Source organism: Lutra lutra, chromosome 2, assembly GCF_902655055.1.
Source record: "Lutra lutra chromosome 2, mLutLut1.2, whole genome shotgun sequence".
NCBI classification, from domain to species: domain Eukaryota; kingdom Metazoa; phylum Chordata; class Mammalia; order Carnivora; family Mustelidae; genus Lutra; species Lutra lutra.
The window spans coordinates 63903838-63926617 of record NC_062279.1 but is presented as its reverse complement, the minus strand read 5'-3'; the positions used below and the strand labels follow the sequence as shown (position 1 = coordinate 63926617).

The 22780-nt window shown below is 39.2% G+C and overlaps 1 long non-coding RNA gene across 1 annotated transcript in view; it reads left to right on the top strand.

The window, feature by feature from the left end:
- The window catches only part of LOC125093021 (uncharacterized), an 84226-nt gene that overhangs the window by 32008 nt on the left and 29438 nt on the right, over positions 1 to 22780 (top strand). The window contains exon 2 of the long non-coding RNA XR_007125132.1: positions 897 to 994. This is a non-coding gene — a long non-coding RNA (uncharacterized LOC125093021). The remainder of the gene's footprint in view (positions 1 to 896; positions 995 to 22780) is intronic.

Here is a 22780-nt window from a genome sequence, read left to right as displayed (position 1 = left end):
TTATATCAATACAGTGGTTATTAAATCTGCTGCTAATGCTAGTCTCATTATTTCATGGATTAATAAATTAGCACATATATTGCCAATTACTTTTTATTTTATTTATTTATTTATTTATTTATTTTTAAAGATTTTATTTATTTATTTGACAGAGAGAAATCACAAGTAGGCAGAGAGGCAGGCAGAGAGAGAGGAGGAAGCAGGCTCCCTGCTGAGCAGAAAGCCCGATGTGGGGCTTGAACCCAGGACCTGGGATCAAGACCTGAGCCGAAGGCAGTGGCTTAACCCACTGAGCCACCCAGAAGCCCGCCAATTACTTTTTAATAAGTATTTGATGGGAGTGCCTGGGTGGCTCAGTGGGTTAAACCTCTGCCTTCAGCTCAGGTCATGATCTCAGGGACCTGGGATCAAGCCCCACATTGGGTTCTCTGCTCAGCGGGGAGCCTGCTTCCCCTCTCTCTCTGCCCACTGCTCTGCCTACTTGTGATCTCTCTGTCAAATAAATAAATAAATAAATAAATGAATCTTAAAAAAAGTATTTGAAAATATTTTAAATAGTTTGCTTTGTAATATATTTGATAAGATTATTTTGGGAAGGGTTCCGGAAGCTTCACTAGACTTCCAAAGGAATCTGTAGCATAAAAACTATAGAGATCCTGTTAGTACCTCATGGATAAAACAGCTCAGGTGTGAGGCTTAGCTGTCTCTGGCCTGGTACTGCTGCTGCTTTATTCTTTTCTGGAAAATAGAAGGCACTTTGCAGGATCAGAAGAGTACAACTGCATGTGGATGCAAGAGAAAAGTCAAAGTATGTCTAAACCTTGTTGAATAAATGACCAGATGGAGAGTCAAAGGACAGGATCTAATACTGGCTTACCTTTACTATCCTCTAACAGGTGTTTTTGTTCACTGAGTCAACCAATATTTGAGGACCTATGATGTGCCAGAGCCTGAGCGTGGCCTTGGAGAAGGGTTTGGTTCCGTCACTCATTGGGTGAGTGACCTTGAACAAGTTATATCTCTAAGCCTTAGTGTCATACTCTGTAAGAGGGAGATACTGATCATTAATTTCATAGGTTTATTAAAAGGATTAAATAAGAGAATGAATGTAAAGTTCTAAAAGCACATAATGTTAATAGATACTGTGAATCACCATTTTGACCATAAGGTCTTGCATCAATGGTATTGTTAGCTGTGAAAGAAAAGCATATAAAATTGTCTTTGCTTCTAGAGGAAACAATTCTAAGAACGCTTCTAAGAATGGAAATGAGTCTGGGGCACCTGGGTGGGCTCAGTTGGTTAAATGTCTGCCTTCTTCTTAGGTCCTGGGATAGAGTCCTACATCAGGCTCCTTGCTCAGCAGGGAGCCTGCTTCTCCCTCTCTGCCTTTGTTGCTCTGCCTGCTTGTGTGCGCTCTCTCTCAAATACATAAATAAAATCTTAAAAAAAAAAAAGGAATGGAAATGAGCCTGCTTGACTAGATTCTTGTTGGCTAAAATTTGACAGTTAAGGAAATTCCTATGACAAGTACATCTTTTCTTTTTGGTCTTTTGATGGTGCTTATTACCTGTGGCACAAAGCAGAAAAGAATTCTGCCACGGCTGATAAAATGTTTAGTTTACTTTGTCACCTATTAAAGATATCTTTGCCCTTAAATGCTTTTGCTTTTGAAGCATTATTGACACAATTGGAAAAGTCATAAAAAGGGGGATTATGAAAATATATGAAAGTTAAAATTGTATCAGTGTGTGTCAGACTCATCAGTAACCTTACTAAACCATTCTTCATGTATATTATTTTAGAAACTATCAGGAGATCTATCATAATTATGATTTAAGAGTGCCACTCTACAGTTCTTTTTCCTGATACTTTATTTTCTTTATTTTCTAAAAGGCTATTTTCTAGGCATTCTTTTATTTTGGCTTTTAATTTTGGTCATTCACAGGCATAAACCATTGTAAAGACAGTAATGACCACCAGGTTGTGCTCTAGTTCCACAGTGGAAAAACATAAGCTGGGTCTGTGAAGAATTCTCTTAGGTCTTAGCTAGCAATATTATTTCTGTTTTTTGAAGCCTGGGGTGGTGGTTGTGGGGGAGACAAGTATTTAAGAGGAAAAAAAAAAGACTTTGCTGAGAATAAAGAATTTTAAATTCACAATTATTTAAAAATTAATATCCAGCAAAAAAGGTTTTCTCTGAGAACATTGTTATGTTATTACTTTTAGAAAAAATTGCATCAACCCAGTCCGTTAGTTAAAACCATTTTCTGGATGGAAAAATACATTTTAAAATTCTGTCAAAAATTTTGTTTTCTATATTCTCAGGCTATTGATGGATAAGACTATATTTTGAGTATTAAGATGAGATATATTTTATTTAAAATTATATTAGTATCTTCGATATAAATCAGGCTTCAGAAAATATATGACCATTTCAACTTGAAAACAACTTTTTTCTGGGGTAAGCTCTTTTTTTCTTTTCTGCTCTTGTTTTTCCCAAATGTCAATATTTATGAGTCAGGGGTTGTGGGAAATGTTACCTAGGGCTACAAGGGGCCAGAGTTTGCCCTCTTCTATCCCAGGGGAGTTGAGTATGAGTGCCAGAGGGCAGTGTTTGGCTGGAAGGACTCAATTCCTTCTTTCTGTGTACCCTGTGGTCTGCCCTTTGAAGTGAAAGAAAATTCTGTACTCAGCGCAGCTTCATAAGATGTCAATTTAAGATGAACAATGCATACAAGTTTCTGTATATCCTTTTAGCTTAGAAACAGACACAGACTTATAGAAAACAAACCAAAAAAGCCAGAATTATGCAATTTATTTTGAGATTTTTGTGAGCTCCTCAGATAACATTAAGTCAAAATTTCTAGATAAGAATTTTTTTGGCCACATCACTGTCAAAACATCAATCACTTCAGCTTTAATCCCTTTTAGAATTTTTGGGGGGGGTGTTAGTTTGGGTGATGAATGGAGAGACAGAAGACAATGAGAATGAAACTCTGCAGAAATAAGGTAAGAACCTCACAAAATATTAGTAAATTATAGAGCCTGTATTTATTTGGAAAATGGATTGTTATCCATCAGGATAATGAAAAAAAAAATCATTACTTAAACCAGGTGCTTTATTTTACTTTCTTTCCTTTCAAATTATTAGTCAGTAGGGGCTGAACAAGAAAATAAAAGGTAAAAATGAACAAGCTTCACTAGGCAGAATAAAACTAGGAGATTACTAGAATATTGAGGCCATTAACAACAATAACAGCAACAACAAATCAGAAACACTCTTAAAAACAAAAAAAGTCACCAATTTAAATATGTCTCTAAGGTCAAATGAAATGCCCTGGTGTTGATTCTCAACTTCCTCTTATGTTTTATTTGAAGGATCTCCTCTTTATCCTTTTCCTAAGTTAAATCTTTAACCTATAACCTCCATAGATGATTAAGGCTGCGAGTGTCTTTTTAAACTCAGAATCATGATTTTTTTTCCATTTGCTTTATTCACTTCAACAGTTCTTCATTTAGCTTGCTTTATTTTTATATCTCCCACCCAGCACTTAACCGGTTCAAGCACTTAACTGGTTTCCAAAGTATATTATATAAATAACTCAATAAAAATTCATTGAATATTTTATTTTCCCAGATCGGGAGGTAATTGCACTATTTCATTTTGCAGAAAATTATGGCAAAGAATTTTGAGATCAATGGAAAAAAATTAGGTGGAATGATAGCATCAGTTTTTGGGGGGAGAAAAAAAAAAAAACCACAGGAGTGTGATCTTTGACTTTTCTCTCTGCCCCCGTCAGCTAATTCTGAGTGCGTTTCTTCTACTTTCCAGTGGTATGCCAGCATTCTGCTGTTTAAATTCCCCAAGCCTCAGTTTCTTCACCTATAAATGGGGCTAAAAGTATTTACTTCAGAGATGTGGAGAGGATTAAATTAGTAACCTGTTCAGTCTTTGTGTACAATAGGTGCCCAGCATACAAGAATTTCCTTCTCCCTTTCATCAACAGAAATACAAAAATAAAATACAGGCTTACCTATATTATTTATCTCTATGTGGGTGACATACAAAACTCATTTAAATCAATTTGTACAGTGCCCAACATTCTAGTACATTCTATTTTTGCAACCGAATCATAAACATGCTTAATAAAATTAGCTTTGGAGGGATGTCTGGGTGGCTCAGTTGGTTAAGTGTCTGCCTTCAGCTCAGATTGTGATGCCAGGGTCCTGGGATGAGTCTCACAATGGGGGGGGGGGGTCCTTGCTCAGTGGGGAGCCTCTTCCTCCCTCTGTCTACCACTTCCCCTGCTTGTGTTCTCTCTCTTTCTCTCTGATAAATAAATAAATAAATAAAATCAATCTTAAAAAAAAAAAAAAAAAGAAATTAGCTTTGGAAAATAAGACTTTGAAACCAAAAGGATAAATTCTAAAGAGCAGAGTTAATTTTTGAATATTTTGTTAATATCCATATGTACATTGAATATACTTTTATCTCTTAGGCTTAGCATATACATTGACTTTCAGATTGTATAGCCATATGAACATTTTGTTTTGGAAGATACCATAAAAGCAGAGTTCTATTAAGGTATTTTGGATTTTGCCCTTCTGTTCACTCCAAAGATCAAATTGTTAGATTATATCCTGGCATAAGCTGAAAAATAGCCAACTCCCAAATCTAGTCATTGTTAACATGGGGTTTCTGTGAAAATCAAGTAGGATAGCCTGTTTTTCTTAAAACAAGACCAAACCCTCCATGGCTCAGTTGGTTAAGTGTCTGACTTCAGCTCAGGTCATGATCTTGGGGGTCCTGGGATTAAGCCCTGCCTAGGTGACTCTATACTCAGCAGGGAGTCTGCGTCTCCCTTTCCTTATTCCTCTGCTCCTCCCCCACACATGTTCTTTCTGTCTCTCTCTCCCTCTCAAATAAATAAATAAAATCTTAAAAACCCACAACCCAAATCCTCCATATATTCACACGAAAGTCCTCCTTTTCAGGAGTTGCTTTGGAGGTCTAGATACTTCTTTCAACTATACTGCTATTCTAAATATTTTAGGAAATTCTTTTGGAATTACCACTGAAAATAATTAAGGAATCATATTAAAGAAAAAGCTAGTCTTCTTATATTTTAGTCACTTCTTATTTAGGCTAAAGCAGTTCTATCCAGTTAATTACCATTTGCTTTACTGAGTGATTTGGTTGTTTCTGAAAATGAAGCTTATACTGATGAGAAACACACATATATTTTTAACATTTAAGGATAATTGAAGCAATTCCCTCAGCGTGTGAAGAAAGGCAGTTCCTCATTGAAATTCCAAAATCCTTTTGAACAATAGCAATATCCTTGGAATGTTGCTACCTATTTAAGGGAGACATCATTTATTTGTATGGATAAATTCAGTGACCTCACCTTGTAGTCATGTTTTTTGAATGTAAATATTTATGCTGTTAAATAGGGATCCTTATGGACTGACAGATCCATAAAAAGAGAAATAGTGTTATTTTAAAAAGAATCATGAATTTTTAACCAGAGTCCACTGTGTTCAGTTACAAACCTCAGAAACTTCTAAAAAGGAAAAAACTATAAAGGCTTTTGTACTCAAGACTGGGCCTATGGTCTTTCTTTTATCCTCACATGGATTTGTTTATGGAGTTACCGAGGCTTGTGTATATGATTAAATCTAAGCTAGTCATCATGGAATAAAATTATAAAGACTACGCAGTCCGTATTTTGAAACAGGAGCAGGAAAGGCACATGAACTCATTTGAGGATGAATCTAGACTTTGATCTCGGCAAAAATAGAAATAGTAACAGGATAGAAATAAAGACTAAAAATATTTACAACCTCTTTGCGTTTGGTTATTAATAAAAATAGGAACTGAGTAAAAATGAAGATCTGAAAAAGTAAAGCTTTCTGCTTATGTAGGTTCGTTAGACCTAATAAAGCTGTGGGAGCTTGTAGCACATAAAATCTCCTGCGCAGGCTGAAACCCTCAAGTGGGGCCTCCAGGCTTCAGTGTTTCAGAATGACTCCTGCGGCCTGAGCCCTGCTGGCATGCCATTCTCAAACCCTTTAGACTGGGGGTCTGCCAAACTGCTCGTTTCCCATAAAACTTAGCAGACTTGCAGTCTGGGCTGGCCATCTGTGTAGCACATTCCCAGTAAAGCTATGTATCCTTTCAAATTACCCACATTGTAGAAACCAGTATCCAAGCAAACCTGGGATCCTTTGATAATTCAGTCGCTATGCTGGGTGAACTGTGAAGGCAGTATCTTTGACTCACATTTGATTAGGAATGTTCTTTTTCTGGAAATGATTTTGGAAATTGAAATGGTGTCCATTTCTTTTTCCTATAAATACTGTCTTTTTAAATAAAGCCCGTGAATAATTTACTCTGCTGCCAGAGATGTGCTTGCTTTTATTTTCGTCAAGACCTAAAGTGTCAGGGGACAAACATCTTTGTGTCCCTCAGGGCTGTGTGACCTTATGACTCCCATGGTTTTGCCAGGTCACTTGCAGGGAAGGAAGGCCTCTCTGCTGGGGGAGATGGGCCCTCTGAAATGTCCTCACAGTCTCCTTCCTGGCTTGATGCTAGCTTGTGTTTGGCTGCCTTAAAGCTCTATGGAAAGAAAGAATAACATTAAGTGGAATGTCTGGGGGAGATAGATCACAGATGAGTTCCCTAAATCTTGGTAAAATAAAATAGTTAAATAGAAAGTTGGTGTAATTTTTAAAAAATATTTTTATTTATTTATTTGAGAGAGAGAGTGAGAGCCAGAGAGATCAAAGAGGAAGAGGGAGAAGCAGGCTCCCCACTGAGCAGGAAGCCCAGGGTGGGGTTCAATCCCAGGACCCTGAGAGCATGACCTGAGCGGAAGGCAGGTGCTTGACCAACTGAACCACCCAGGCACCCTGAAAGTTGGTGTAATTTTAAAGATACATCAAATGTTTATGTCACAAAATATATTCTACTTTCCATTTTCACCTTCTAACATTTCTCTTCAGCTAAGTGAAGGAAGCCAGATCCAGAAGGTCACATAGTGTATGATTCCATTTATATGAAATCCCCAGAATAGACAAATATATAGAGACAGAAAGCAGATTAGTGGTTTCCAGGGGCTGGGGACTGGGGAGCAGGGAATCAGTATGGGGTTTCCTCTTGAGGTGTTGCAAAAGTTCTGGAAATAAATAGTGGTGATGGCTATGTGATATTGTTAAGGTACTTAATCTCATTAAATTGTACATTTTAAGATGGTTAACATGGTAAATTTTATGCTGTGTGTATTTTACCACAATACAACAGAAAATTTTTTTCTTAAGTACAAGTTAAATGCAATAGGTAGAACAATTGTTAAGTCATTTGCACTCATCAATATCTTTGTAGTAATTTTTAGGGGAATCAAGCAGTCTCTTTGAAAGACTGCGATTATTGGACAAAGCCAGAAAATTGTGAGAAACAAGAAAAGCTAGGGTAAAACATGTGAGGAAAAGATGAGAAATCAGCTCAAGGTAAATTGACTTATGTGTTGCTTAATTTTATATGTCAGCTTGACCTGGCCCTGAGGTGCCCAGACAGTTGGTTAAACATTCTATCCAGGTATATCTGTGAGGATGTTTCTGAATGAGGTAAACACATGAATCAGTAGACTGAGTAAAGCAGATTGTCTGCCAGCCGCCCTTACCCCCTCAGTATGAGTGGGCCTCACCCCATCTGTCAAAGGCTTGCATAGAATAAAAAGTCTGAGAAAGAAAGAATTCTGTCTTTTGGCTGGCACTTCAGTCTTCTCCAGCCTTTGGATTTGAACTCAGAATGAAACTTGCATGTTTGGTTCTCTTGGGTCTGTCTCTCAAGTTGCCAACTGTAGATATTGAGACTTCTCAGTCTCCATAATTGCACAAGCCAATTACTTATAACCAATTAATCAATCAGTCTCTCCATATCATTCATATATATATATATACACATATATATATATATATATATAAAATTATATTTGAATATATGAAGTGGGGGTGCTATTGTAACAAGTACCTAAAAATGTGGAAGATGCTTTAGAACAGGGAAATGGGTAAAGTCTGGAAGAGTTTCGAGGTACATGCTAGAAATATGGACATTAAGGATGATTCTGGGAAGTCTCAGATGGAAATGAGGAACATCTTATTCAAAAATGGAGGGAAAGTGATCTTTGTTAAGAAGTGGCAAAGAATTTATGTTCTAGTGTTTTATGGAAGATAAAGCTTGTGAGTGATGAAATTAGATATTTACCTGAGGAGATTTCTAAGCAAAGTGTAGAAGGAGTGGCTTGACCCCCCTGACTGAAGAATGAGAGAACAGAGATGTGAGAGAAGGGTAAAATGAGAGAAGAGCCAGATGACTTGCTGAAGGAATTATTATGTAAAAAATAACCAGAACTTGAATATTTGGAAAATTCTTACCTGTCCGTATTGCAAAAAAATGACAAAAAACATGTTCTGAAAAGAACACTAAGGGAATGAATGTACTATCACTTGATAAAAGTTAGAGGATTATAGAAGAAACACTGCCAGTTTGAACTGAAGGGTTAGAGATGGGACAAAATGAAAAAAAGGCTACCAGAGTTCTTGGATTCTATAAGACAAGATAATAGACCTAGTTGGCTGTGAATGTGTGCTATTCTTCAAGGAAAGGGAAGAATGACCCAGAAGGAGATCCAGAGATCATGAGGACTACTACAACCATCAGAGGTCCAGAGGCAAGTCTCTCTCTTCCTCATTTTCAAAGGGTAGACCTACCTCTCTTGGTTTCTTTTTTTTTGTACCAGGAAGATCCCATTCATGCCTCAGGAGTAGAGCTGACCTATGGAACATTAGTAGCTACCCCCAACTCTAAATGTTGGGGTGCAACTCCTGTCTCGCAAAGCCTTAGAGGTGGAACTGCTGTCCCAGTGAATTCTGAGCGCAGGCTGTTAAACCAAAGAGGATGTCTCATGTCTTAAGAGCTGATGGAATTTGCCTTGCTAGGCTTTAGAGTTACTTAAGGACCACCACTTTTCCCCCTCTTTCCTATTTCTCCCTCTTGGAATGGAAATGTGCCTGTCTCACCATTGTACTTTGGAAGCACATCACTTGTCTGATTTCATAGGTTCACAGCTGGAAAGGAATTTTGCCTGTGGAAGAATCATCTCTCAAGTTTTACCCATATCTGATTTAGATGATATTTAAATAAGACTTTGGACTTTAGACTTTAGAAGTCGACACTGGAATGAGTTAAGAGTCATAGAGCCATTGGGATGGAATGAATGTGTTTTGTGTGCAGAAAGGGCATGACTTTTGAGGGGCTAAGGGTGGAATGTTATGGACTAAATATTTGTGTCCCCCTCCCCCTTAATTCATATGTTGAAGCCTTTACCTCCAATGTGATGGTATTTGGAGTTGTGGTCAATGGAGGTATGTAGATTAGATGAAATCATGAGGATGGGGACTTTATGATGGGATTAGTGCCCTTAGAAAAAGGAGGAGATCTCTTGCTCCCTCTGAGCACAGAGAGAAGGCCACAGGAAGATGTAGCCCCATGGTAGCTGTCTGCTACTCAAGTGGAAAGAGCTCTCACCACTCACTGACCCTGCTAGCAATTTGATTTTGCCTTCCTAGGCTCCAGACTATGACAAATAAATTCCTGCTAAACCACCCAGTCTATGACATTTTGTTATGGCAGCTTTGGCTGACTAAGATGCCTGGTGTGTCTTAGTAGGAAAGGAACAGAACAAGAATGAAGGTGCACGTGAGGTGGGAGCACGTTAAAGGCAAACCTGCTCTCTTGAGTCTGTTCGGGGCTGGTTGTACCTTGGAACAGGAGATTTTAGATTCATGCAACCATTTGAATTTATCAAAGTGGCAGTTCCTCTTTCTAGGCCTCTCTTCGACAAAGTTCACCAGGCGTGGAAGCCATGCCTCCCCAGTGCTAGTCATTAAACAGGGTGGCTGAAGAATCACCTGTCCAGATTATCCCTAGGAGACCGAAATCAGTCAAGTGAATATGTGTTTGAAATTCTTTGACAGAAGATGATCATGTTCCTCCAACCAAATTCCTTGGTTATTAATGCACCATAAAGTATTTGGAATTATTGTAACTATGCTTGTTTATTTTACTGATGATTGCTCCATGTATTCTTGCTGCTGGAAGGTGAGGTGTGGGAAGAGAGAGATAATCACTCACATATGTTTGCATGGAGAAAAACAAAAACTCCCAGCTACGCATCTATTTTCAGCAAACATTTAGGGTCAAATGACTATGCAGTATTTGTCTCTGAGGAAATGCTGTTGGTTTGAATGAGTACCTCAAATGGGGACATTTCAGAAGTCACATTGCCACGTTTTGTGGAATTATAAACTAATAAGGTGGCAAATCTGACAGAGGTTTCCTTTTGGGAGCTTCCTGGTGGTATAGGCAGCAGTGTGGCCCTGGTAATCTAGCTCTCACCTTATCTTCCGTGGCTTGCCTCCTCTTCATCCTCTTCCCTCCCCCCTCCCTGTCCCTACAAAGCCCCCTTGCTGCAGCCATTGAACTACAGGGGTCCTTTGAAGAGTCCTACATGGATATCCTTGGCCTGGAAGTTCTTCTTGCCTTTCTGTTTGGCACAATGCCTTCAACCTCCAAACACCCCATGACATTCTACAAGCTATAAGAAAGCTCAGAAAGAACATCACACTGGCCAGCAATGACTGCTAGAAACAACTCTTTGGAGAATCTAATTTGGCTTTCTTCCTGGATCTTTTCTTTAGATCCATTTGAATTCTTAATGGAACTTGGTAGAAAATCGCACCTGAAAGCATTTTGTAAGAGCAGATTCCCTGAGGATGCCTGACCTCAAAGATGCTGGGAGAGAATCTGGAACTCCTGAGTTCTGGCATGGAGGCCTGACCAGTTGTCTATGGAAGCCACAGAGTCATCCTCAGAATGTGCATTCTCCCCACCCAGCTGGGGAAGCCTGAGTGTGGTTCTGGCAAGGGGAATGGAGAAGAAAAAAGAAAGCCCACCTCTTGTGCTATTATTACCTACCTCTGAATAGTGAGATCAAAGTGGTTTGTTTGTTCAACTAGTTTGTTTTTCAGTGAAGTGTTTGTTTATTTTGAGGTAGCTCCTTTGGAGGGATTAAGGGCAAAGCAGAGTGGAAATTACTTGTTTCTTCCATGTAATCCTATAATAACTACAAGTTTGTTATTGTCTTTTGGTTCCCACAAGAGGTTTGTATTCATGTGTGTGTTTATTGAGATGTGGGGAGACAGGAAGATGAGTATTGAGGAATTGAACCATGAGAAAGCAAGAAGAGGGAAATAGGGCATGCTGTGGCAGAAAGTGAAATAAGGGGAAATATATACAGCAGTACCTGGGAAAAGGGATGAGAAACTCACAAAAGATAGTGGGGAGAAAACTTAAGGGCATGTAACATAGTCAGTCATGAGAAGGCAGAGCTGAGTTGGATCTTTTTTTTTTTTTTGAAGATTTTATTTATTTATTTATCAGAGAGATGAGGAGAGGGAGAGAGAGAGCACAAGCAGAGGGAGTGGCAGGCAGGGGAGAAGCAGGCTCCCTGAGGAGGAAGGAGCCCAATGTAGGACTCAATCCCAGGACCTCAGGATCACGACCTGAGCTGAGGGCAGACACTTAACTGACTGAGCTACCCAGGCATTCCAGAACTGAGGTGGATCTTGAAGAATACTGAATTCATCCTCGTTATTTCAAAGATGAGGGAACTGAAGCCCAGGGAGGCTATGTGAATTTAATAGTTGGTTAAGGTGAGAGCTAAGGCCAGCATTTGGGGCTCCTGTCTCTTGAAGTACATGGCTATGTGTGGTAGGTGGAGGTCAGGAGAAGAGAGCTCCCAGCTAAAGACAGGACAGTGATATGATTTTCCTCTTCACTATTGTTAAAGAATAATATTTTAAAGTGGCAAATCATGCCTCTGATACAAATATAAAATGAAAATGCATCATGAATTTTATTTAATTTACTAATTGTTAAGGAAACCAGTAAGATGTCACTGGTTGAAAAACTCCAATGCACCATACATTTCTATACATGCAACTAAAGAATGTGGAAAAGATTTGACATAGCTCAGATTTTAACCCGTTAATTACTGAGGGAGTGTGATGAGAACTTACAACTGGTTGAAAGGTGAATTTAAACTACTACACAATGCTACAGGAAAGTGGGAATGCATTCTATCTGACACAACTAATTTGCATTTGTATGGAGAAGAATCATTTGCATTATTTTCAGCTTTCTACAAATTACAGAGTTGTAAAATAGCTCAAAAACGATAAAAGGCAGAGATAGCTGGGAATGGATACATTAAAGACGACACTTGGTAATCTTTTTTTTCTTTCCAAAGTTTTGCACAATTTTTCCCAACAGGAGTACCTCACTGGAGCTGAAGGAGATGTTCCCTCACCTCTTTTGGCTTGCAGCATTGTTAGCAGTGCTGAAATCAGGCTAAGAAAATGGGAGGAATCACGGAATACAACCAAGGTCCTGCTGGAGGCACCTCTGGTCAAAGTGCTCCTCTGGCCCTTGCCTCTGCCGGATCCCTGCAACCAGCATTGCTAGACACCCCTGACGGCCACCTGACCCTTCCTTTTGGACTACACCCTCAAGGCTCAAAGTCTAGGGTAGTGTCATCAAGTTGATCCAGGTCCCATGCTATCATCTATAGTTTTAAACTCCAGCTGCTATGGGCTAGGGAGAAGGACTGTGTGGTGGTTTGGTTTTACTATGGCAAGCCAAGACTCACAATGGGGATTTCCCTCCAAGGAGGAAGGATGTGTGATATATTGGGTTTTTTTAAAAAAAGACAAATATTTACTGAAAATACTAGGGCTACGCAAAACTACTGGAGAGGCTTGAAACTTTTTCTGGAGAAACAACGTAATGAAATGGAAAGGGTAAAGGATTTAGACCCAGATAGATATACACAGGTCTATCCTAGGCTCCATCATTTACCAGCTAAGTTGTGGGAAAATTACAAACCACTCAGCCTCAGTTATCTCTTTTATACCACCATTACTGTCTTTCTCATTCAAGATTCTGCATGATCTGGCTCATCGTTATTTTTAATGACTGTATCTTCTACTGCTCTTTTCTTGCTAAAAACTCAGCCCCAGCCCCAGTGGTTTTCTTGTTGTTCTTTGAGTATACAAACATCCTTCTGCCTTGGCCATTTGCAGTTACTGAGTCCCATGCCTGAAAAATGTGCTCCATATGACTTCCTTCATTTAGCTCTAGTCTCAAGTATTACCTTGGCTTTGGTAATGTCTTCTCGGACAACCCTAACAGTGATAACCCTTTCCACCTCATACTACCTCTCCCTCCGCCCTGCTTTATTTTTCTCCATCAGTTTTGTTACTTGCCTATCTCCCTTCTCTAAACTGCAGGATCCATGAGAGCAGAAAATCAAGTCTCTTTACACAGAGCTATATCCCTAGCACCCTGAACAATGTCTGGCACATTAGAAGTGCTTGATAATATCTGTTGGATAAATAAATGATTGTAAAGTGTGTGGAATACAGTAGGCACCAAATAAATGCTGGTTATTGCTATTTTTATCAGACTCTTCTTTCTCTTCCCATTTTCTGCCAATCACCACCAGCCTGACTTTCTTTCCCAGAGAACTTCTGATCTGGTAATAAAATTTTATCAGTCCAAGAACTTAACCATATTTATGATCTGATCTGGTAATAAAATTTTATCAGTCCAAGAACTTAATCTAACCATATTTCTCAGATGGGCTACCTAAGACAACCTGATTATTACAGTATTCATTTTAGCAATGACTTTTGGGAGTTCATGTTCATTCTACTCCTTTGTTCTTTAATGTATATGAACTATGGTGGTGGTACCTAATGGTTTATATTGACAGCTGGGCAAAAGCTCATAAGTTTCCTTGAAAGTGTATTTTGAGGTACATGAGAGACACAACATAAAAACATTAGGAAAGGTCACTGTATTGGGATACTCCAGAAAAGTAGAACCAATAAGATATTCATTTATTCATTGAGTGGTATATTTATTATTGGGAATTAACTCACATGATTAGAGAGACTGACAAGTCCCAAGATCTGTAGGGTAAATTGACAAACTGGAAATCTAGGAAAGTTTGAGTCTGTAGGCCAGAGAACCAGGAGATTCACTGGTGTGCTTTTAATCTGAAGGCTAGCAGGTTGGAGATGCAGAAAAGCTGGTATGTCAGTTTGGGTCCAACGGTAGGAAAAAAAATTGATATCCGAGTTTGAAGACTGTTAGGCAGGAATTCTTCTCTTACTTGGGTGAGGGTCAGCATTTTTATTCAGGCCTTCAACTGGTTAGATGAGGCCCACCCATCACGAGGGAGAGCAATCTGTTTCATTTAAGTGTAATGATTTAAATGTTAATTTCACCTAAAACACCCTCACTGAAACACCCAGAATAATGTTTAACCAAACAGCTAGGCACCCTGTGGCCCAATCAAACTGACATATAAAATTAACCATAGTCACTCTATCTTTTGTGTCCATGATTAATTCTTTAGTGTCATGGTATACTTGTTATAAAAAAAATAGTGGGTGGCAACATCTTGAGTAAACAGAGATGTAGGTCAGCAATCTTATATAAGTAAACCCCATTTAGTGTATCTGTGAAGTTCTTAATGTTAAAATTATACAGAGGGATCATGAACAAAATAAAAGTAAGATTGCAAGAAGTTTCTGGGGACCTGCATTCTAGCTATTAACTAGAGATCCAATCTTTTACAATTTCTTTAACTTTTTGGGATTTGCTTTCCTCTTCTGAAAATGAGGGGGTTGGACTAGGTGATTTTTGAAAAATCACATCCAGCTCCGGGATCTTGGATTCTTGTTGAATAAACTGCAAGGGAAGCCCTGTGTGGTGGCTGGCAGTGTACACACAGGGACACATCTTGGGAGTTATGTACTCAGTGTCATCTATGTTTGCAACTGAATGACAAAAATAATTTGGCCTGGTCTTTATTTGTTCTCCATCAGCTGAAAGTAAACAAAGTTTATTCTGGGAAACATCAGATCTTCATGAATTTCCTCATTCAGGTCTCTTCTTGTCCTGGGTACCCTGGCCCCACACGTATTCCAAAATGACTTTCCATCTCACCTGATTACAACTTTTGATTAAAACTTTCTTATGCAGCACTATTACCTCAGCCAGACTTTGGGAGCTGAATCTTGTTATTTCTATTTCTAAAGTGAAGGATTTAGCCCTGGTTAAAAGAAATACTGGCATTAGCAAATTGGTGAGAAAATGTGGGGCTCTACAGTCCCCAGAATTTACATTTTACTTAACTTAGTGGATCATGAAGACTCGAATACCAATTTTGCTTTGCAGAGTCAGAAAAAGGAAGGTCAGAAGGACTAGGGCACTGCTTTCCCTCTACTTTCCCACCCCCACAGTGACAATGGGGGCGAGGAGCCAGCTCATGCCAGATTGCTAATGTGAGAGTACCTATGGACCACCAGGAGGCCCCAGGAAATAGGACACAGGCTTGGGGCTTGAGAACCTCTCTTTACCTTATTTATTTATTTATTTATTTATTTGACAGAGAAAGAGTAATCAGGGGGAGGGGCAGAGGGAGAAGCAAACTCCCCACTGAGCAGGGAGCCTGATATGGGGCTCAATCCTAGGACGCTGAGACCATGAATTGAAGTGAAGGCAGACACTTAACAAACTGAACCACCCAGGCGCCCCTCCCTGCCTCTTTTAACCAACTCTGCCCTCCTCCGCCTCTCCCCAAGGTCCTCAGGTTTTGACACAATCCAATTCCTTTAGTTTGAGTTTCAGATGGTTACTTTTCTTAAATTTTTTTTTTTTTTTTTTTTGTCTTTCCTAAAGATCTGTGGATCTTCTATAGTTTTAAACCGTTGCTGCATAGCTGGTCATTGGAACGTATTCCTTTTTGTTTTGTTTTTTTAAATTTTTTATTTCTTTTCAGCATAACAGTATTCATTGTTTTTGCACCACACCCAGTGCTCCATGCAATCCGTGCCCTCTCTAATACCCACCACCTGGCTCCCCCAACCTCCCACCCCCCGCCACTTCAAACCCCTCAGATTGTTTTTCAGAGTCCATAGTCTCTCATGGTTCACCTCCCCTTCCAATTTCCCTCAACTCCCTTCTCCTCTCCATCTCCCCTTGTCCTCCATGTGATTTGTTATGCTCCACAAATAAGTGAAACCATATGATAATTGATTCTCTCTGCTTGACTTATTTCACTCAGCATAATCTCTTCCAGTCCCGTCCACGTTGCTACAAAAGTTGGGTATTCATCCTTTCTGATGGAGGCATAATACTCTATAGTGTATATGGACCACATCTTCCTTATCCATTCATCCATTGAAGGGCATTTTGGTTCTTTCCACAGTTTGGCGACCGTGGCCATGGCTGCTATAAACATTGGGGTACAGATGGCCCTTCTTTTCACTACATCTATATCTTTGGGGTAAATACCCAGTAGTGCAATTGCAGGGTCATAGGGAAGCTCTATTTTTAATTTCTTGAGGAATCTCCACACTGTCCTCCGAAGTGGCTGCACCAACTTGCATTCCCACCAACAGTGGAAGAGGGTTCCCCTTTCTCCACATCCTCTCCAACACACGTTGTTTCCTGTCTTGCTAATTTTGGCCATTCTAACTGGTGTAAGGTGGTATCTCAATGTGGTTTTTTTTTTTTTTTTAAGATTTTATTTATTTATTTGACAGAGATCACAAGTAGGCAGAGAGACAGACAGATAGAGAGAGAGGTGGAAGCAGGCTCCCTGCAGAGCAGAGAGCCCGACGTGGGGCTCGATCCCAAGACACTGGGACCATGACCTGAGCCAAAGGCAGAGGCTTTAACCCACTGAGCCACCCAGGTGCCCCCTCAATGTGGTTTTAATTTGAATCTCCCTGATGGCTAGTGATGATGAACATTTTTTCATGTCTCTGATAGCCATTTGTATGTCTTCATTGGAGAAGTGTCTGTTCATATCTTCTGCCCATTTTTTTATCTGGAAAGAGATTTTTTGCCCCCAATATAGAAAGTCACTGTTGCTAAATCCACTAAAAGGGATCCAGCTTGCTAAAAGGGGTAAGAGTTTGAAAACAAAGTATTGAATTTATTGAAAAGTTTAAGAACTGGCTGAAAAGTTTGTGCAGCAAATTGACATTGATTATCTCTGGTATTTTAACTTTGATCTGCATTTCTCTTTTCCCCTCCAAAATAAGCAGGTATTTTTGTAAACAGGAAAAAAGAGTATTAAAAATTGACAAAACAAACCATTTTACTTTAAGTGAATGCATATCTCAATGAAACTTTTGGGGAAATTAAGAGCAAGTTTGCATTTCAGAAGATATTGTACATCCATTTTCATGGAGCTGCTGCCCAAGAATTATGAGAAATTTTGACCCCTCAAATAAAGCTTATCTTACCTTAGTGTTGAATAAGGGTTTATTTTCTTATCATATTTAGATTATCAATTTAATTACTTTTTTTTGCTTTACATAAGTTCTTAGAAAGTGAATATTATATTTAATCATTCTTAATTTGCAAATTGTTTTCCTCACTAGAAAAGACCCAATTTCCTTAAATAATAAGGTATTTATCAGGAAAAATCAGAATATTATTCCCCACATTACTGTGACATAGTCTTCCTTATTTTGGCTCATTTATTACAGAATTGTCTAGGTGCCCAGCATTTCCAATGATTATGGAAGTTATGCCAAATTTCTGACGTTAATAATAACAACTGTGACATGATTATAACAACAGTAATGTGTGCTAAGTGTTTTATAGTTTATAGAACACTTGTATACAGATTCTCAAATGATCCACAATATCTTATATCCAGATAAGGAAACTGATTCTGAATGGTCAAGAGGCCAGCTCAGTGTCAGCAATGCATAATGTACTAAAAAAAGATTGTGCACTTTAGAATTAGATAGACTTGGATTCAAAACCAAGGACAGTCATGTGCTAACTGGCAACAGCCCATTTATCCACTCCAATCCATTTTCTTTCTCTTTCCTTAGGGCATCGAGATAGTGACTATAAAGTGCCTGCAGTAGAGTGCCAGGCACATAGTAGGTTCTCAGTAAATGCTCATTTTCTTCTCTCTGTCTTTTTACAAACTGCATCCTGGGTTCAGGACATTGTTTGGGAAATGAAGACTACAACCCTCTTCTCCATGTCCCAGGAATGGCAACCTCTAAGGCACAGAGCCTTAGCCAAGGTGTCGGGGATAGGATAAGGAATAAGCTTTATTCAGAGAGCCATGAGCAGGAACTATAAGAGAAGGGGTTTCTGAAGGTGTGTTTCTTCATCCAGACTCTTGTGAGCACTGAGAAAAGGACAACTTTTGAAATCAAAGAGAGGAGTTTTGAATCTGGGGAGCTGAGTATGGGATGGGAAAAAATTGCATTTTTATTTTCATGCATTTCCAAATGACAGTTAGCCTTTTCTTCAGTTATGAATATGGGCAACATGTCACAGTAGTGTTAGCTGTACCTCTGACCTTATACCAATAGAAACCACTGATATTTTCACATCATATTGCAGTTATTGAAATGTTTCTCAAAATATCATCTACCTTTATCATTACTTTGAAATCATGATAGTTGTTTGACCTGCCACTAGATCTTATTATTTAATGTGTTAATACAAAAGACATATATTGCCTTGTAAATTTTGGTTTTAAAAAATAATCTCATAACTATATTTTTGGAGGGGAGTGGGATGATAACTGTATTTTAATGTAATTGGTATTCATACAATTCTAGGTATTTTATTTTATTATTTATTTTTTCTTTTCTTTGGAATGCAGAGTTGATCTCTAAACTGTAATTCCGTCTCCAAGTGATGCTTACTGTCATATGTATGATGGGTATATGTGGGTGCCTACATATACACAGGCATGTCTATTGTAGCTTTTCTATGTCTCCTAGGAATATATTCTATGCTTTAACTTTTAAAAAAATTTTTAAAGATTGTATTCATTTATTTATTTGAGAGAGAGAGAGCACGAGTGGGGTGAGGGGCAGAGGGAGAAGCAGACTCCCTACTGAACAAGGATCCTCATGTTGGGCTTGATCCCAGGACCCTGGAATCATGACCTGAGTGGAAGGCAGATGCTTAACCGACTGAGCCACCCAGGTACCCTATTCTATGCTTTTAAAAATGCACTTAAGAATATTATTTACTAGACTTCCACAGGAGTCTATGATTCAAAAAGATGAAGAGCCCCTGCTCTGGCTTGAATGTTTGTGTGACCCCCAAATTCATAGGGCAAAGCCCTAGCCCCCAGTGTGATGGTATTTGGAGGTGGGGCCTTTGGAAGGTAATTAGGTTTAGAAGAGGCCTTGAGGGTGGAACCACCATAATAAATTGGTATCTTCTCAAGGAGAGAAAGACAGCCTTCTCTTTCTCTGTCTTTGCCAGGTGGGGATATAGCAAAAAGGTGACCATCAGCAAGCCAGGTAGCAGCTCGCACCAGACACTGAGTCTGTGAGCACCTTGATCTTGGACTTCCCAGCCTCCAGAGCTGTGAGAAATAGATGCCTGTTGTTTTAGCCACCCAGGCTGTGGTATTTTGTTACAGCAGCCTAAGCTGACTAAGCCCCTCTATGAGAAGAGCCTTGTACTGAGAACTAGTCAAAGAGGTACAATTGGTGGCAGGTATTCAATTGAGCAAAACACTCTTTATTCAGGTCTTTCAAGAAATTGTAATATCGCTTAGCAATATTTGTCTATCAGAATGGTTTCCACCTACCACTTCACCCTATATTGGATTCAGCTAGTTCTAAGGTATTAGAATCAATAGGTTAGGGATGCCGGGGTGGCTCAGTTGGTTAAGTATCTACCTTCAGCTCAGGTCATGATCTCAGGGTCCTGGGATCAAGTCCTGTGTCTGGATCCCTGCTCAGCAGGAAGTCTGCTTTTCCTTCTGCCTGCCACTCCCCCTGCTTGTGCTCTCTCTCTCTGACAAATAAATAAACAAAATCTTTAAATAAAAAATGAATTAATAGGTTAAATCACTAAACTATTTAAGATAAAAATTAAAGTGCTTTCTTTGGAGCATGACTCTAGAAAAACTTAAAACTGACCCATTGACTCACACGCCTTGGCTTGTTGACAGATAATTCCCTCCTTTGGTAAAGACTTTAAAGACACAACAAATGGCTTAGTGTCTCACTTTTTTTTTTTTAATTTAAATTCAATTAGCTGACAGATAGTACATCATTAGTTTCAGATGTCGTGTTCAATAATTTATCAGTTGCATATAACACCCGATTCTTATCACATCATGTGCCCTCCTTAATGCCCATCACCCAGTACCCCATCTGCCCGGTCTCACTTTTTTTTAATGTTCTGTGTATTTGTGTGTAGGAATGGCTCTTTTTTTTTAATTTTTTCTCCACATATAAACAGTTCTCTTTGAAGAGATCAAGAGATATAAATTATTATTGATTTATTTATATTGAATGCTTTTATTTGGCCTCATATGAATGCTGAGTGCTCACAGAGGTATTAGATTAATGAGTCTGGAGCCTTAAGTCTTCTGTTTATCCATTTATTTGGGAAACAGAAGATCTCAAAGTCATTCAATATAAACTTGGTTGCACTTTGTAGCTAATTGCCTCAAACTTGACCCAGGAAACTCTAGAGTTTCCTCCATGAGTCCATCATGGGCCATAAAATACTAGCTACCATCCTAAATCCTTGTATAAGGAGGTCCTTTCTTCCTTTTCCCTTCATCCTTTTCTGTTTTTTTTTTTAAGATTTTATTTATTTATTTATTTATTTATTTATTTGAGAAAGAACAGGAGAGCACAATCAAGGGGAGCAGCAGAGGGAAAGTAAGAAGCAGGCTCCCCATTGAGCAGAGATCCTGATCCAGGGCTTGATCCCAGGACGCTCAACCACTGCTCCCTTCATCCTTTTACCCTCTCCCCTGGTATTGCCAGGAAGCCACAGACTGGTTATTTTGTGACTTTTCCTCTCCCTTTTCCAATAAAATACATAGGGTGGCCATAATTGTCCCTTCTCTAGCCCTTCCTAAATTTACCTTGTACTTCTCTTTACTTCTTCTCTTAGCCCTTATGTACTTGCTTTGCTGTTACTGGCACTTATCAGTTGCTTCCTGAACTAAACAAAGAAGTGGATAAGTGGATTTCCATTCATGTTCTGTGAAGTTCCTTTCCTCATAATCTGATCCAGGAGGGGGAGACCCTGGATCCTGCCAGCTCTACTTCCATCAGAGCAGCTGTTATCCGTTATATTTTTCTGAACACTCCTAGTAAAATTTCATTTGAACAAAGAGTCCTATGGCTAAAGGAGTTTAGAAGGCACTGAATTAGAGAATGTTCTTGGCATGGTTTACCACTATACTTTGGCTCTGGCACATGCAAGGGGAAGACTTTGATTGTCTGGTTATCCCATGATGCAAACCATGAGAAAGCTACTCTGTGGGGCCCTGAAGCCACAAATCTAAGGGCCAAAAGGACAGAACTAGATGGTTAGTTATTTGTCTTTGGAGACTACACTGGGTTGAATAGTTTCCCCCCAAAATCTACGTCCACTATGAATTTCAGAGTGTTACCTTATTTGGAAATAACATTTTTGCAGATGTAATCAAGTTAGGAGGAAACCATACTGGATTAGATTGGGCTGTAATCCAATAGCTGTTGTTCTTATAAGCAGAGGGAAATTTGGACACAGATACATAGACATACAAAGGGAAGACACTATGTGGAGACAGAGGCAGAGAATGGAGTGATGAATCTACAAACCAATGAATGCCAAGTAATGTCTACAACCACTAGAAGCTAGGAGACATGGGACAGTTCTTCCTTCAGAGGCTTTAGAGGGAAACAATCTTACCAACATCTTGCTTTCAGACTTGTAGCATCTAGATAGTCGTTTGTAGTTTTCAGCCATCCAGTTTGTGGTATTTTGTTATAGCAGCCATAGGAAACAAATAAAGAGCCTTTAACAATTCCTTCCTCGTCCCTTGGTCCTCTCCATGACACCCTTCCAGTCCCTCCATGCAGTCCCTCCCTTGCCCTTCTTGGGGGTCTCTTCTAGGTTGTTCAAGCTTTGGGCTAACTCTGCCAGTTTCCTCTCCAAGGGGTCTTGCATTTGAAGTCTCATTTCCATTGAGTGAAGGTCATTTCCAGCATCCCCAAGCTGTTGGACAGGTCCATTGTTTAGTTAGGAAGGCTTTCTGGTGCCTTTCTGAAACTGCCTGCTAAAAGAGGACACCTACCTCTACCCTTTTATTAGGCTGGTTCTGGTAGTGAAAAGCCCTGAATAAGGAGCCAAGGGATTGAGTTTGAAAAATCTCGTGCTTTCAAAACATTTCTTATGTTCCATAGAAGTAAGTATTAAGAGCAAGAAGAACTAACACCCTTGGGAACAACCCTCAAGTAATAAAGGAGTGGGAGCTGGCAAATATTCCAGCTTTCTTTCTTTGGAAAGATAATTTTGAGTATATTAACATGATTCCTCTCAGAATCCATAATGGGATTGAACCCTAATTACCCTTTCCCCCCTTTCCTTTCTGTATCCCATTCCTTTACTCTTCTTTTCTGAGATCATTTCCCAAAGAAACTTGCATTCAAGTCTGTATCTAAGACAGGGAGTGTGAAGGTGTTTCTAGAACTTAGACAGTCAAGCTGTAATTATTAATTTGGACTAAATCATTTAACAACCAGATAACAATGAAACCTTATCACTGGTGATAAAATATTACAATAATTTAGAGTCTCT